Source organism: Sapajus apella, unplaced genomic scaffold, assembly GCF_009761245.1.
Source record: "Sapajus apella isolate SASKATOON/1434 unplaced genomic scaffold, GSC_monkey_1.0 scaffold45, whole genome shotgun sequence".
Taxonomy (NCBI): domain Eukaryota; kingdom Metazoa; phylum Chordata; class Mammalia; order Primates; family Cebidae; genus Sapajus; species Sapajus apella.
Window position 1 is genome coordinate 17,163,706 of NW_022436985.1, and position 18,678 is coordinate 17,182,383.

At 36.3% G+C, this 18,678-nt stretch overlaps 1 protein-coding gene and 1 long non-coding RNA gene across 2 annotated transcripts in view; one reads left to right on the forward strand and one right to left on the reverse strand.

The window, feature by feature from the left end:
* CFAP299 (cilia and flagella associated protein 299) overlaps window positions 1–18,678 on the reverse strand; it is a 615,251-nt gene that overhangs the window by 275,806 nt on the left and 320,767 nt on the right. The gene's annotated exons all lie outside the window — the stretch shown is intronic.
* LOC116524491 overlaps window positions 11,958–18,678 on the forward strand; it is a 13,630-nt gene continuing 6,909 nt past the window's right edge. Inside the window, exons 1-2 of the long non-coding RNA XR_004257353.1 lie at window positions 11,958–12,029; window positions 13,037–13,043. This is a non-coding gene — a long non-coding RNA (uncharacterized LOC116524491). The remainder of the gene's footprint in view (window positions 12,030–13,036; window positions 13,044–18,678) is intronic.

Sequence of the window (18,678 nt, forward strand, 5' to 3'; positions counted from 1 at the left end):
TAATGGAGTCTTGCTCTCTTGCCCAGGCTGGAATGCAGCGGTGAATTCTTTGCTTAATGCAACCTCTGCTTCCTGGGTTCAAACAATTCTCTTGCCTCAGCCTCCCAAGTTGCTGGGATTATATAGGTGCCTGCCACCAAACCTGGCTAATTTTTGTATTTGTAGTAGAGACAGGGTTTCACCATGCTGGCCGGGCTGGTCTCAAACTCCTTACCTCAAGTGATCCACCCACCTCGGACTCCCAAAGTGCTGGGATTACAGGTGTGAGCCATCGTGCCTGGCCCCCATATTCTAAAGGGAGGTACTAGACAGAATTAACTGAGTAGGTGAACAAATCCTTCCTCTGTCAAAATCTATGTATTTTCAAGTGTGCTAAGAGATGGCTAGAGAGCTATTATGAAGACACATTGAGGGAAATTTGTCAGTAAAGAGAGCTTTGTCTTTTCTCTGTTCCCTTTGGTTGAGTAGCTAGCTGGAGTGGTACATGAAGTTACAGCTAGGAGACAGTGATCAGCAGTGGGGTAATCTTTACTTTTCCATTTAGCAAGATAAGGATGCAGCAATTTTGGTGGGTCCAGCCTTCCCCTACTCTTTGCTATGCTTGCTGGCATGGAGGAATCCAACTCCAATAATAATAGATAATATGACACACTATATGCCAGGCACTGCTCTAAGCACTTTATACAGCTTAAATTATTGTATCTAAGTGGAAGGTACAATTTCAAGTTTACAGATGTGAGATTTAGATGTTTAGTAACCTGCCCAGTGTCACACAGTCAGTTAACGGTCCAAGATTTTTACCTTTATGTCTGGTAGATTATGTATAATTAGACAAAGAAGCCGAACTGCAGTAGCCAAGAGGTTAACTAGATTGCAACACCTGGTAAAGGAGTTCCTCTGAAGAGTCCCATATATATTCTACAAAGGAGACTATATCCAAAGAATATAGTCTTTGGATACCATTTATAACCAAAGGGGTTGGTTGAAATTGATGAAATACAGCATTGTTAATCACATAAGACTGTTGTTTCCTCTTCCTTTAATATTTCTTCTCTGTCCCCCAAATTAGAAACCAGACAGGGGAGAAAGTGGATGCAAAAAAAATAAAAAATAAACAACATAGATCACAACTCCCTTCTCCAAATGTAAAGTGAGGCCTTAGCTAATAATAATAGTTGCACATTAGACCAAAGATTAGATTTAGAATGCATTGAGCTTTTAAATACTGAGAGTGAATTTGAATTACCATAAAACTATTTTTATGGGTGAAGACATTAGAAAACTATGTCTATGATATTGTCCAGAGAAAAAGAAGGCAGATCCCACAGAACAAATCTGAAAACACTTTTGTTGAAAAATAAAATGAACCTTTTCTGTATATCCCGCTGAACTCAGCCCATTCAACAAGCCAGCTCCTCCTCTTTCTTTTTCACATTTATCCCAGTAACACCTTGTATCCCCATTCTCTACCAGCTCCTGAGGTGGTAAATTTCCAAGGCTTATGCCAAAGTTCTGGAAATTTCTATGTTAAAGTGCTCTAGATCTCGAATTCTCAAGGGCTGCCTTTGCCCTGTGCTAAATGAAAGTAGACATAAAAATAGCCACCAGTTTCCACATATCAAAATATTTTCCCACAAAGAATTCATGGACATAGAAGACTTTACAGAATATTTGATAGTCACTGGTCAGGATCACATTATGCATCTTATATTTTGCCATATGTTAAATTACTTTTGACTAAGCCTATGCCATATTACATTCTCTAATTTGATCCTGTTTTTATGCTTCTCTCTTTTCTTCCTATACTTTAGAAATATTTGTCTTTCTGCTGCTTCATCTCTAGTTTGCTGGGCAACTAAAGAAGTGGGTAGCTCTAATTCTGGTTCTAATGCCTAAGTAGAAATGTCTTCTCATGCCCAAGTTTCCAGCATTTTAGTCTCAAACTTTACAGTTCTATAGACTTTCCAACTTCTTTTCTTCATTGATTTCTCTGTTTTTTGTTTGTTTGTTTGTTTGTTTTTTACCTCTGGCACTAACTCCTGGTGATTTATCTTGTTTACCTGACTCATTCTTCTCTGCACACCTGAGTACAACTTCTCCTTCATCCTTTGTTAAACTTCCATGTCATCAATCTCCTGATGGATGCAACATTAACAAACATGCATATACAGAACTCGGAATGAGATTTCCTCTGTCACAGGAGGGGCTACATAAAATACATATTCAATAGAGAGAGGGGCTATTTTTCAAAATTATAACATTTACTAGGATTAGTAGGGGGAACAGATTAAAACACTATCATGTTGAGTTGAAAAGTATTACATTTCTTATAAAATTTTAGATTTGAATTGGTACAGAGACAACTCTAGAACAATGTTCTTCAAGAGAAGAGCAAAAGTCTTCTTCCCTTGCCATTCCTCCACTAAGCCCCTAGATACTTCCAAGGCTCCCTTACAACTGCCTTAGGACTGGCCCAGGAGAATACAGGAGATTTGAAAACATGATCCTTGACACTGAGCTCTCCATTCCCTTCTGCAGTCTGCAATCCACTTCAATAATCTCCTAGATCCAAAAGGGGCAGCATTCTCTTTTATATCCTTCAGTTAATAACCTTCTTCCTGAATTTCACTTCATGGCTGAGGGTGAACAGCGGGAGAAATTTCACAATTAGGTTTTCCTTGTCTGGGCCTTAATAATCCTAAATGAAGGTTAAAGGAATTTAGAAAATTCTTTCTTTTCAAGCTTTACGTTTCAAAATTTTACTGTAAAAATCCCACATGGAACATCAGAATGTTACTCTTTCTTTCTTCAGTCTTTCCTCGTCCTCTGTGAAGCCATCTTTGTCTAATAGACAGATGCGCATCTCTTCTATTCAGAAGGCAGGAAAAAATGCTGATTGTTATTTCCAAGATATTGCCCTTGTTACAAAACAATTTCATTTGATGTGTCATTGGACTATTTTAGAGAAGACACTAAGATGAAAATATGAAAACAAAGCTCTAAGGAGATATCCAGATGAAAATAAGAAAAAAAAAAAAACACCTTGAAGAAGATAACAAAATGAAAATAGGAAAATAAAGTTCTGAAATCTTGGCTAGAATTATAAACTGAGGAATTGTTTAAATGAAAATGAAGATTTCATCTAGAGGTTGACTGTTACTGTCAAGAGACTGTAGACAATGAAAGGGAGGGAGCTAAGAGGTGCTAGAAGAGATCTTGGAAAGATGTCTAAATTAGAGTTTTGATAGAAAGAGAACAGACAATGGAAATCACTCATAGTGCTAGATATTAGGAGAATGCTGCAAAAATGAAATGTCTCAGAAACTGTGTTACGCAATTTTTTTAAATGAAAGTTGACTCTGGTTCCAGAGAAGAGGCAGTAGACCTATTCCTCCCTATATCACCACCTTACAATTGAAATCCATTAGAAATATTGTAACAAATATAGGCAATTTCTGAAAGTCAGAAAGAAGACAGAATGGCTAAGGACTAAGTCAGGAGTTGAGGAATGACAGGGTGGGGTGTTCCCATAAACTAGATTTCATCAAAACTGAAAACGTTTCCTCTATGAAATATAGGTTAAGAGAATGAAAAATCAAGTTATAGTCTGGGAGAAAGTATTTGCAAACCATATATCCAACAATGTATGACAATGTATGAAAAACTCTCAAAACTCAACAGTGAAGTGGCAAAAATCCAATTTGAAAATAAGCCAAACAAACCCCGCCCACCCCCCACACACAAAAAAACAAAAACCACACACACAGATAATTCACTAAAATGGGGATACAGATAGCAAACAAGCACTTGGAAAAAACATTGACATCATTTGCTATTAGGGAAATGAAAATTAAAGCCACCTTATGATATCATTATAAATCTATTAGTAGCTAAAATGTTTTTTGGTAGCAATGTGAAACGGTATAAACACTCTGGAAAACAGTTCAGCCATTTTTATGAAATTAAATGTGCTCTTGCCATACTAAATAGGATTCATGCTCTTTGGAATTTATGGTAAGAAATTAAACTCATGTTCACACAAACACACACACACACACACACACACACACACACACATATAGCATTTTAATTTGTAATAGCAAAAAAAAAAAAAAAAAGCTGGTAACAACCAAAATGTCCTTTATTGGGTGAAGGGCAATCAAAATTTAAAACCACCACACAATGGAATATTTCTTATCTATATAAAGGAATAAAGTGTTCCTACATGATAAAATCCAGACAAATCTTCAGGTCATTTTGATTAGTGAAAACAAGTCAATTTCCAAAAGTAATCATCATTTTGGACACATAATAAGCATTCAATAAATGTAAATTTTTACTTTATTAGGTAACTGGGAAGCTAGTTTGTAATGCAGCAAACATCCACTGAAAAATGCTTAGAGTAGAAGCCACATTTTATCAAGAAGGAAGAGTAAGAAGAAAATGAAAGCAAATTTAAATGTGTGTTTCTTTGCCATAATAGAAAAAGAACAGAGCAGTAGCTTGAATATTGAGGGAAGGGTAACATGTTTGTTTAGGACAGAGAAGAGCAGACAGAATTTTGAAGAAGAGACAATTAAAACCTAGGTTAAAAGAAAAAAGGATATTTCATAAAAGAAATATCCCAAAGGTTAAACCCCTAAATAAACCATCTACTAATGTATGACTAGATTAATGATACATTTTAAAAAGGAAATATAAGATAATCCTATTTATATATAATTCTCAAAATGACAAAATTGTAGAGATGAAGAGGTTAGCAGAGGACAGGAACAGAAATGGGTGAGGGGTGTCAAATATAAAGCACAAGGAAGTTCTCTTGTGATGGATTGCAGTAGTGGCTATGCAAACCTACAAGTGGGAGAAAATTGCATATAAACACAGAAAAACAAATGAACGCATGTAGTAACTTGTAAAAACTCAGCAAGGTTTGTAGCCTACTTACCAATAGATTACTAATTTCAGTGTCCCAATTTTGATATTGCAGTACGTTTATACAAGATGTTGCCAGTGGAGGAAGCTGGATAAAAGATACATAGGACTTCATGTATTAGCACTATTTTTGCAACTTTCTCTAGAGTCAATGCTTATTTCAAATTCAAACAAAAAAAAATTAAATGAAGGATTGCTTAACTCTATTGGAATTAGCAGAGAGATTAAAGAGGATGACAATAATAATTGTATTAGATTGAACACTGCCAAAATAGTCATTGTGCAGAGCAATTACGGCAGCAGGATTTTAATTCTGATTCAGCCACTCATTAGGTGTGTGAACATGGGTGAGTTATTTAACTTCTCTGTGACTCAGTCATTTCAAAGACAAAATAAATTTAATAAGAGCACGTAATCATAAGGTTTTTGTAAGGATCTAAATAAGAAGATAATTTATATAAAATATCATTTGGGACACATACTAAGCATTCAATAAATGTAAATTTCCACTTTATTAAGTAACTGGGATGTTAGTTTGTGATGAAGAAAATGTCTACTATAAAATGCTTAGAGTAGAAGCCACATTTTGTCAAGAAGGAAGAGTAAGAAGAAAATGAAAGCAAATTTAAGTGGGTGTTTCTTTGCCATAAAAGAAAAAGAAAGAGCAGTAGCTTGAAAATTGAGGGGAGCGTAACACGTTTGTTTAAGATAGAGAAGAGCAAATGGGATTTTGAAGAAGAGGAGACAATTAAAGCCTGAATTAAAAGAAAGGATATTTCATAAAAGAAATATCCCAAAGGTTAAAACCCCCAAATAAGCCATCTATTAATGTGTTATGACTAGACTGATGACAAATTTTAAAAAGAAAATATAAGATAATCCTTAACCAGCAAATATTTACTGAAATGGGGATTTCCCAAGTAGAAAAGACAGAAACAGGAAGGATCCCCTGAAGATCGGCTTTCAGTAACACATCGCAATCAAATACCCTGAAAACAATTTTGGCTTGAAATGCAATTTTTAAAATGGAATTTATCTTTTTAAATGAAGACTTTGGACTAAACTAACCCCACACAGGAAGAATTTATAACAAAAATTGACTCTTGTATCTGCTATAAAATTAGCTTTACAACTACTAGCAAGGCATTACATGTGAGATAACAGTGAAAAAAGTGAAAAAAAAAAGTAAAAAAACAGTGAATAATTTTCCTCATAAGTTTACACTAGGTATTTATGGAAGAATATAGATTTGTTTTTGTTTTTGCCGTCAATGCCGCTTCTTGAAGTATTTATGATATTATTGTATCATAAGGATACATTCTGAGAGGAGGAGAACAAATTAGAGTCTGACACATTATTCTGTTTTATCCTTGAGAAAAATAAAATCTCAAGCTTTAGTTATGGAAAGATGTCATTATTTTTATGTAAACACACACACACCCCTATTAATTATCCCCACAAAAGTAGATGGACATCACAATTGAATGTTGTTGCATACAACCTTTGAAAAACCTCCTACATCCCAATATGAAAGTAGGAGAAACAGTAGAAAATAATTCAATCAAAAGCATAAATCATATCAAGTATGTTTTCAGATCCCAGTATAATAAAATGAGAAATGAATATCAAGAGGAATTTGGAAAATACACTAACACATGGAAATCAAACAATGTGCTCTTGAATAAGCAATGGGTCAATGAAGAAATGAAAAAGAACATTTTTAAATATTCTTGAAACAAATGAAACATGGAAATACAACTTATGGAATCTATGGGATACAGTAAGAGCACTGCTAAGAGGGAAGTTTATTGCAATAAACACCTACATCAAAAAAGCCGAAAAGCTTCAAATACACAACTTAATGATGAACCTCAAAGAACTAGAAAATCAAGAACGAACCCCAAATTAGTAGAAGGAGAAAAAGTAATAAAGTTTAGAGCAGAAATAAAGAAAACTGACACTGAAAAAATATAGAATATCAACAAAATGAAAAGTTGTTTTTCTGAAAAAATAAAATTAACTAACTACACTAACACAAGAAGAGAGAGGACTCAAATAAATAAAATCAGAAATAAAAAATGAGACAAACCAACTTAGACCACAAAAATACAAATAATCATTAGAAACTATTATGAACAACTGCATTCCAACAAATCAGAAAACCTAGCAGAAATGAGTAGGTTCCCGGACGCATAATACCAGATTAAATCATGAAAGATAGAAAACATTAACAAGCCAATAATGAGTAATGAAAGTGAATCTATAATAAGTATTTTCCTCAGAGAAAAGCCCAGAATCTGATAACTTTATTGCTGAGTTTGCCAAACATTTAAATAAGAACTAACACCAATCCTACAAAAACTCTTCAAAAAAAAATTGAAGAGGAGGGAATACTTCTAACATAGACCAGCCTGGCCAACATGTTGAAACCCCATCTCTACTAAAAATACAAAAGACTAGCTAGACATGGCGCATGCCAGCTTCTCGGAAGGCTGAGACAAGATATTTGCTTGAACCTGGGAGGCGGAGGTTGCATTGATTTTGGCATCTACATTTATCAATGATATTGGCCTGCAGTTTTCTTTTTTGTTATGTCCGTGTCTGGTTTTGATATCAAGGTAATGTTGGCCTTGTAAAAATAAGTAATTATTACTAATGTTGCCTAGGCAACAGGGTGAGACTTCCTCACAAAAAAAAAAAAAAAGAAAGAAAGAAAACAAAAAGAAAAAAAGAAATCAAGTAAGTAATTTTATTTACAAGAGCTGCAAATAATATAAAACCCCTAGAAACCGATTGAGTTAAAGAATTGAAAGATCTATACAAAGAGAACTATAAAATACTGATGAAAGGAATTGAAGACACACAAAAAATTGGAAAGATATTCCATGTTTGGATTGAAGGAATTGATATTGTTAAAATGACAATTCTACTCAAAGCAATTTATAGATTTGATGCAATCCCTATCAAAAAACCAATATCATGCTTCACAGAAATAGAAAAAAAAATCCTAAACTTTATATGGAACCCCAGAAGACTTATACTCAAAACAATCCTCAGCAAAAAGAATAATGCTGGGGGCATCACGTTACCTGACTTCAAAATATTCTACAAAGCTATAGTAACCAAATAAGCATAATACTGGCATTAAAAACAGACATATAGACTAAAGGAATAGAATAGAGAACCCAGAAATAAATCCATATGTTTACAGCCAACTCATTTTCAACAAAGTTTCCAATAACAAACAATGGGGAAAAGACAGTTTCTTTAATAAATGGTGCTGGAGAAACTGGATAACCAACACACACAAAAATAAAACTAGATCTTCACTTCTCAACTTACATAAAAATTAAATCAAAATAGATTTCAGACTGAAGTCAAGACCTCAAATTGTGAAACTGCTAACAAAAAACTTTGGGGAAATGCTCCAGGATGTTGGTCTGGGTGACAAATTTTTGTGCAAGAGGCAAAGTATGCAACAATAGACAAATAGGATTGTATCAAACTAAAAAGGTTCTGCAGAGCAGAGAAAACTTGGACAAAGTAAAGAGACAATCCACAGAAGGGGAGAAAAAATTTATAAACTATCCCTCTTTTAAGGATTTAATAACCAGAATATATAAAGAGTTTAAACAATTAAATAGCAAAAAAAAAATTGATTTAAAAATGGATAAAAGACCTGAACAGACATTTCTCAAAGGAATACATACAGATGGCCAACAGATATCTGAAAATAAGTTCAACATTACTAATAATCAGAGAAATCAGAATGAAAGCCACAACGAGATATCATTTCACACCAGTTAAAATGGCTTTTATCCAAAAGACAGGTAACAATGAATGCTGACAAAAATGTAAATTAAAAGGAATCCAGGAATCCTTATACATTGTTGGTGGGAGTGTAAATTAATGCAGCCAATATGGAAAAGTATATGGGGGTTTCTCAAAATATTAAACATACAATTTCCATATGACTCAGCAGTTACACCACTGCGTATCTGTCGAAAATAACAGAAATCAATATATCAAAGGGATATCTACACTCCCATGTTTATTGCAGCACTATTCACAACAGCCAGAAATGGAATCAACCTAAGTGTCCATTAACGAATTAGTGGATAAAAAATATATATATATACAAATGAAATATTATTCAGTCATAAAAAAGAATGGATCCTGTCATTTGTAGCAGCATGGACAGAACTGGAAGTCATTATGTTAACTGAAATAAGCCCAAGCACAAAAAGACAAACATGCATGTTCATATATGGGAACTAAAAAAGTGGGTCTCATGAAGCAAGATAGTAGATTGGTGGCGACCAGAGGACAGAAAAAGTTGAGGGGCAGGCAAGGGGTAAGTGAGGGGCAAGTGAGGTTGATTAATAGATACAAGCACACATTTTGATAGAGGAAATAAGACCTAGTATTTCATATATCAGCCATGTGACTTGTTTATAATGTATATTTCAGAGTAGCTGGCAGAAAATATTTCAAATGTTTCTAGTATAAAGAAAAGACAAATATTTAAGATAATGAATATCACAATTACACTGATTTGATTTTTTCAAATTATGTGAATATATTAAATTATCACAGGTACCCTAAAATATTTACATCTATTATAGATGAATAAAAGATAAAATTGAGAAGAGAACATAAAAAACAAATAATTAAGACACAACGCACAATTCTTATGGGAATAAAGAATGGTTGAACAAAAGTAGTGACTTATGTGATGGGAAAATGTAAATAAATTTGAGACATACTGTATTCATCAGGATTTTCAGTTAAAAACAGCGAAACCTAGTCTAGTGAGTTTAAGCTGAAATGTATAGAAGATGGTCATGTGAACAAAAATATCAAGTTTTGATGCTATGCAGCCTGAAGAAAACCGAGGTAGAGGAAACTCAGTCAGGAGAAATGTTCTGTCATTCTTTATCCTTTTAGATCCGTGATGCTAGAAATTCTGCATTAGCAGTCCACAAAAAGCCACACAGCGCTGCCATTAAGTTTTGGCAGGAGATACGATACTCAGTGAGTGTGACTACTGCTTTTTTTTCTATTTGGTGGCATGCAGGTCACATGAAGAGACTCAGTTACAAGAGAATCTGGAAATATGTAGTTCTATCATTTTCCAGTTTCTAACATGCAAGAAGGCAAGATCAAAGGGGGTTGGAAATGATATTTAATGAGACAATTTGCTATTGGTATTGAAAAGCTAAATTTGATGAACCTGGATAAGTATTGTGAGATATAAGATGAAAAGGAAGACATAAGATGAGAAGGAAGACAGTGTCCAGATCATGATATCCTTGGCTCTTTTCTTTTGCAAATAGTGGTGAGGAAATACGGGGCTGGAATAAGGTTGGGATAAAGGAAAATGAAAAATAAGTCCTGATTTGGACAAGCTAATGTTATGGTATCAGAACCCAGTGGAGAGCTCCACTAAAATCTTATCATATGGTTCTGGAGTTGAGCGAAGAGCGAGGAGAGCAGAAATGATAGAGATTTGTGAACCTTCACCATGCGGTGAAAACGCGGAAAAAAGGAAGAGGTAGAGCAGGCTTAGTGACAAAGGAATATAAGCAAACCTGAGTAAGACTCTGGGACATTGTTAAGGGGCTAGCAGAGAAACACAAACCTGCTATAGAGAAGTACTAAGCCTAGGGTAGGAGGGAGAGTTTAAAAAAGGCAAAAACATAAATGATGAATACTGACAAATGCTATAAGAAATAATTCAATCAAGTAAATTTTGGAAAAGAACAATGGATTTAGCTACAGCAGACAATTCTAACCTCACATATCTCATATGAGTCTGGGAATTTTATAAAGAAAAGTTTAGTTGTCTCACAGTTTTGCAGGCTGTATAGGAAGCATAGTAGTTTCTACTTCTGAGGAGGCTTCAGGAAACTTCCAATCATAGCAGGAGGCAGAGGGAGCAGGCATCTCACATGGCAGAAGCAGGAGCAAGGGAGAGAGGGAGGAGGTGCCACACACTTTTAATCCACCAGATTTCACAAGCACTCATTCACTATGGTGAGAACAGTACCAAGGGGATGGTACTGAAACATTCATGAGAAATCCACCCTCAGAATATAATCTCTTTGCCCTAGGCCCTGCCTCCAACACTGGGGATTACATTTCAACATGTGATTTGGGTGAGGACACAGATTCAAATCATATTATCTTAAATGCAAATGACAACCAATATTTTTCTTTTTGTTTGGAGATACTGTATGAAAAAATATGAAGTCAGACTACAAATAATAAAGTAGAATTTAGGTGGAAATTTAAGGCAATGATAAGACATATCTAGAGAGTTAATAATTTTGAAAAATTAAAATGTTTTGAAAACATTAAATGGCACAACAAATATACAGCTGGACACACATAAGAACAGAGCAAAAAAAGTGAAAACTAACGAAAAGTTACAAAGTTTTAGTACTGTCGTAACAATAGAGAAGAAAATATGGAAAGGCACACATTATTTGACAAGACTTTGACAATAGCAAATGACTATCATCAACAGCCCAAAATATGATTAATCATTGTGAGGAGTAATCATGAAAGAGACTAAACAAAATGTTTTTGGAACTTTAATAAGAAATATTTTCTGTAGCTGTTGCCAAAGGTTGGTAGGAATTTCCAAAATATACAAAAAATAAATTAAAACATAACTCAGTGACTGGCAAGATGGCCAAATAGAAACAGCTATGGTCTGCAACTCCTAGCGAGATCAATGAAGAAGGTGGGTGATCTCTGCATTTCCAACTGAGGTACCTGGCTCATCTCGCTGGGACTGGTTAGAGAGTAGGTGCAGCCCATGGAGAGGGAGCCAAAGCAGAATGTGGCGTCACCTCACCAGGGAAGTGCAAGGGGTCAGGGAAATCCAACCCGCCCCCCCGGCCAGCCAAGGGAATCTGTGAGGGAACGTGCCATAAGGAATGGTGCATTCAGGCCCAGATACTACACTTTCCCCATGGTCATCACCACCCACAAACCAGGAGATTCCCTCCAGTGCCAACACCACTAGGGCGCTGGGTTTCAAGCACAAAACTGGGATGGCCATTTGGGCAAACACCAAGCTAGCTGCTGGAGTTATTTCTTTTTCATACCCCAATGGTGCCTGGAACACCACTGAGACAGAATAGCTCACTCCCCTAGAAGGGGGGTTGAAGCCAGGGAACCAAGTGGTCTAGCTCAGCGGATCTCAATCCCACAGAGCCCAGCAAGCTAAGATCCACTGGCTTGGAATTCTCACTGCTAGCACAGCAGTCTGAAGTCAACCTGGGATGTTCCAGCTTGGTGAGGGCAGGGGCGTCTGCCATTAGTCAGGCTTGAGTAGGCAGTTTTCCCCTCACAGTGTAAACAAAGCCACCTGGAAGTTCAAACTGGGCAGAGCCCACTGCAGCTCAGCAAAGCTGCTATAGCCAGACTGCCTCACTAGATTCCTCCTCTCTGGGGAGGCCATCTCTGAAAAAAAGGCAGCATCTGCAGTCAGAAGCTTATAAATAAAGCTTCCATCTCCCTGGGACACAGCACCTGGGCACAGCTTCGGCAGACTTAAACATTCCTGCCTGCCAGTTACAAAGAGAGCAGTGGATCTCCCAGCACAGTGCTTGTGCTCTGCTACCTCCTCAAGTGGTTCCCTGATCCCTATGCCTCCTGACTGGAAGACAATCCCAGCATGGTTCAACAGACACTTCATACAGGAGAGCTCCAGCTGGCATCTGGCAGGTGCCCCTCTAGGATGAAGTTTCCAAAGAAAAAGACAGGCAGTAATCTTTGCTGTTCTGCAGCCTCCACTGGTGACACCCAAGCAAATAGTGTCTGGAGTGGACCTTCAGCAAACTCTAGCAGACCTGCAGCAGAGGGGCATGACTGTTAAAGGAAAACTAACAAACAGAAAGGAATAGGATCAATATCAATAAAAAGGATGTCCACACAGAAACCCCATCCAAAGGTCACCAACATCAAAGACCAAAGGTTGATAAATGCACGAAGATGAAGAAAAATCAGTGAAAAAAGACTGAAAATTCAAAAGATCATAATGCCTTCTCCAAAGGATCACACTTCTTGCCAGCAAGGGCACAAAACTGGACAGAGAATGAGTTTGATAAATTGACAGAAGTAGACTTCGGAAGGCAGGTAATAACAGAATCCTCTGAGCTAAAGGATCATTTTCTCACTCAATACAAGAAAGATAAGAACAACATTGAATAAGGTTAGAGGAATTCCTAACTAGAATAACCCATTCAGAAAATAACATAAATGACACGATGGAGTGAAAAACACAGCACAAGAACTTCATGAAGCATATACAAGTATCAATAGCAGAATCAATCAAGCTGAAGAAAGGATATCAGAGATTAAAGATGAACTTCATGAAATAAAGTATAAAGACAAGATTAGAGAAAAAAGAATGAAAAGGGACAAAGAAAACCTCCAAAAAATATGGAACTATGTGAAAAGACCAAACCTAACGTTTGATTGGTGTACCTCAAAGTGACAAAGAGAATGAAACAAAGATGGAAAACAGTCTTCAGGATATTATCCAGGAGAACTTCCCCAATCTAGCCAGAGAGGCCAACATTCAAATTCAGGAAATACAGAAAACTCCACAAAGATATCCTCAAGAAGAGCAACCCCAAGACATAAAATCATCAGATTCACTAAGGTTGAAATGAAGGAAAAATTAAGGGCAGCCAAAGAGAAAGGTCAGGTTGCCTGCAAAGGGAAGCCCATCAGACTAACAGCAGCTCTCTCTGGAGAAACCTCATAAGCCAGAAGAGAGTGGGAGTCAATATTCAACATTCTAAAAGAAAAGAGTTTTTAACCCATAATTGCATATCCAGCCAAACTAAGCTTCATAAGTGAAGGAGAAATAAAATCCTTTACAGATAAGAAAATGCTGAGAGATTTTTGTCACCACCAGGCCTGCCTTACAAGAGGTCCTGACAGAAGCACTAAATATGAAAAGAAAAACCCAGTGCCAGCTACTGCAAAAACATACCAAGTTGTAAAGACCATCAACACTATAAAGAAACTGCATAAGCTCAGGGGCAATACAACCAGCTAGCATCATAATGACATGATCAAATTCACACATAAAAATATTAACTTTAAATGTAAATGGGATAAATGCCCCAATTAAAAGACAAAGGCTGGCAAATTGGATAAATAGACAAGACCCATTGGTGTGCTGTATCCAGGAGACCCATCACATGTGCAAAGACACACATTGGCTCAAAATAAAGGGATGGAGGAATATATATCAAGCAAGTGGAAAGCAAAAAAAGCAAGGGTTGCAATCCTAGTGTCTGATAAAACAGACTTTAAACCAACAAAGATTTAAAAAGGCAAAGGAAAGCATTACATAATGGTAAAGGGATCAATGCAACAGGAAGAGCTAACTACCCTACATACATATGCACCCAATACAGGAGCACCCTGTTTCATAAAGCAAGTTATTAGAGACCTACAAAGAGATTTAGACTCCCACACAATAGTAGTGGGAGACTTTAAAACACCACTGTCAATATAAGACAGATCAATGAGAGAGAAAAATTAACAAGGATATTGAGGCTTTGAACTCAGCTCTGGACCAAATGGACTGCTAAACATCTACAGAAATCTCCACCCCAAATTAACAGAATATGTATTATCTCAGCACCACATTGCACTTATTTTAACATTGACCCAATAATTGGAAGTAAAACACTCCCCAGCAAATGGGAAAAAAATAAAATCATAACAGTCTCTCAGGTCACAGTACAAACAAATTAGAACTCAGGATTAAGGAACTCACTCAAAACTGCACAACTCCATGGAAATTGAACAACCTGCTCCTGAATGACTACTGGGTAAATAACAAAATCAAGGCAGAAAAAATACATTCTTTGAAACCAATAAGAAAAAAGACACAATGTACCAGAATCTCTGGGACACAGCTAAAGCAGTGTTTAGAGGAAAATTAATAGCACTAAATGCCCACAGGAGAAAGCAGGAAAGATCTAAAATCAGCACCCTAACATGGCAATGAAAAGAACTAAAGAAGCAAGAGCAAACAAATTCAAAAGATAGCAGAAAACAAGAAACAACTAATATTAAAGCAGAACAGAAAGAGATAGAGACAAGAAAAACCCTTTAAAAAAAATCAATGAATCCAGGAGCTGGATTTTGAAAAGGTTAACAAAATAGATAGACTGCTAGCCAGACTAATAAAGAAGAAAAGAGAGAAGAATCAAATAGACCCAACAAAAAATGATAAAGGGGATATCACCACTGATCCCATAGAAACACAAAGTATCATAGGGAATACTATAAACACATCTATGCAAATAAACTATAAAATCTAGAAGAAATGAATAAATTCCTGAACACATACACCCTCCCAAGACTAAACCAGGAAGAAGTCGAATTCCTGAATAGACCAAAAACAAGTTCTGAAATTGAGGCAGTAATTAATAGCCTACCAAACAAAGCAAGCCCAGGACCCAACAGATTCACAGCCGAATTCTACCAGCGGTACTAAGAGAAGCTGGTACCATTCTTTCTGAAACTATTTCAAACAATAGAAAAATAGAAATGCCTCTCTAACTCATTTTAAGAGGCCAGTATCATCCAGATACCAAAACCTGGCAGAGAAACAAGAAAAAAAGAAAATTTCAGGCCAATATCCCTGATGAACATCTGTGTGAAAACTGTGAATAAAATACTGGCAAATCAAATACAGCAGCACATCAGAAAGCTTATCTACCATGATCAACAGCTTCAGTCCTGGGATGCAAGGCTGGTTCAGCATACGCAAATCAATAAACCTAATCCATCACATAAATGGAACCAATGACAAAAACCACATGATTATCTCAATAGACGCAAAAAAGTCCTTTGATAAAATTCAACACCTCTTCATGCTAAAAACTCTCAATAAACTAGGTATTCATGGAACATATCTCAAAATAACAAAAGCTATTTATGACAAACCCATAGTCAACATCATACGGAATGAGCAAAAACTGGAAACATTCCCTTCAAAAACCAGCACAAGACAAGGTTGCCCTCTCTCACCACTCTTATTCAACATAGTATTGGAAGTTCTGGCCAGGGCAGTCATGAGGAGAAAGCAATAAAGGGTATTTAAATGCGAAGAGAGGAAGTCAAATTGTTTCATTTGGAGATGACATGATTGAGTATTTAAAAAAAAAAAAAAAAAAACCCATAATCTCAGCCCCAAATCTCCTTAAGCTGATAAGCAACTTCAGCAAAGTCTCAGGACTTTGCACATTGATACAAAAATCAATGTGCAAAAATCACAAGAATTCCTATACACCAAGAATAGACAAACAGAGAGCCAAATTATGAGTGAACTCCTATTCACAATTTCCACAAAGAGATAAAATACCTAAGAATACAACTTATAAAGGATGTAAAGGACCTCTTCAAGAACTGCAAACCACTGCCCAAGGAAATAAGAGAGGGCACGAACAAATGGAAAAACATTACATGCTCATGGATAGAAAGAATCAATATTGTGAAAATGGGATACTACTCAAAGTAATTTATAGATTCAATGCTATCCCCATCAAGCTACCATTGAGTTTCTTCACAGAATTAGAAAAAAACAAAAAAAAAAACAGTTTAAATTTCATCTGGAACCAAAAAAAAGAGCCTGTATAGCCAAGACAATCTGAAGCAAAAACACAGATGGAGGCATCATGCTACCTGACTTCAAACTATACTACAAGGTTACAGTAACAAAAACAGCATGATACTGGTATCAAAACAGATATATAGACCAATGGAACAGAACAAAGGCCTCAGAAATAATGCCAGGCATCTACAACCATCTGATCTTTGATTAAACTGAAACTGGACCCCCTTCTTACACATTATAAAATTTAACACATTACAAAAATTAACTCAAGATGGATTAAAGACTTACACATAAGACCTAAAACCATAAAAACCCTAGAAGAAAACCTAGGCTATACCAATTCAGGACATAGGTATGGGCAACGACTTCATGACTAAAACACCAAAAGCTATGGCAACAAAAACCAAAATTGACAAATGGGATCTAATTAAACTAAAGAGCTTCTGCACAGCAAAATCATCAAAGTGAACAAGGAACCTACAGAAAGGGAGAAAATTTTCGTAATATATCCATTTAACAAAGGGCTACTATCCAGAATCTACAAGGAATTTAAACAAATTTACAAGAAAAAAACCAACAACCCCATCAAAAACTGGGTGAAGAATATGAACAGACACTTCTCAAAAGAAGACATTTATGCAACCAACAAACATATGAATAAAAGCTCATCATCACTGGTCATTAGAGAAATCTGAATAAAAACGACAGAAAGACACCGTCTCCTGCCAGCTAGAATGGCGATCATTGAAAAGTCAGGAAACAACAGATGCTGGAGAGGATGTAGAGAAATAGGAATGTTTTTACACCATTGGTGGGAGTGTAAATTAGTTCAACCATTGCAGAAGTCAGTGTGGCAATTCCTCAAGGACCTAGAACCAGAAATACCATGTGACCTAGCATTCCCATTACCGGGTACATACTCAAAGGATTATAAAACATTCTAGTATAAAGACACATGTACATGTATGTTTATTGCAGCACTATTCACAATAGCAAATACTTGGAACCAACCCACATGTCCACTAATGATAGACTGGATAAAGAAAATGTGGCACATATATACCATGCAATATTATGCAGCCATAAAAAAGGATGAGTTCATGTTCTTTGCAGGGACATGGATGAAGCTGGAAACCATCATTCTCAGCAAACTAACACAGGAACAGAAAACCAAACACCACATGTTCTCATAAGTGAGAGTTGAACAATGAGAACACATGGACACAGGGAGGGAAACATCACACAGAAGGGCTGGTGAGGGATAGCATTAGGAGAAATACTAATGTCGATGACAGGTTGATGTGTGCATCAAACTACCATGGCACCTATACCTATGTATACCTATGTAACAAACTTGCACATTCTGCACATGTGTCTGAGAACTTAAAGTATAATTTTAAAAAACAATAAAAATTTTAAAATTGCTAATGTATATATAATGGGAATGTGATACAACTGATTACTGATTATTAATATGAAAAGAACTAAACCTTAAAATAAGGAATAAGCATATAATCCCTTTTTTCCCTTTAACAGCTTGAGAAAAAGAATTCTTCAGAGACAAGATAAGTAAATTCCTAGTGACATTCCTTTTCAATGATAAGTAGTGCCTAAAATTTGCTAACCTCATGAGGCTTTTGCAGCACTTGGGACTTGGTCTGCCCAGAAGCCTCAAGAGCAGCTCGTCTAACATGTTTTGCTCCACTTTTCTTTGGTCACCAGCCAAAGTGCTGGCCCCTGACTACCTCACCCTCATTTCTCTCATCTCTGTCCTATTCTGGGACACCCATTCCTTCACACCCATCATTCTGTTTACTACTGACCCTTGCCTTTTATTCTAGAACCCTTATCTACCATCTAGGATCTACTCTACACTGCCAGTCTATTCACAGATGGGTTCTTCTACTGGCTTCTAAAAGCAAGCATTGCATGCAAGCTAAAACTTTTTATTCTCTCTTACTTAACTAGAGAACCCCAAAATTAAGTAGCAACATTCTGCTTTAACACTCCACTGCTGTATTCAGATCATTATTTGATTATTATAACAATACGTACCTCCTCTGAAATGTCTGTTATCCTCCACCCATCCT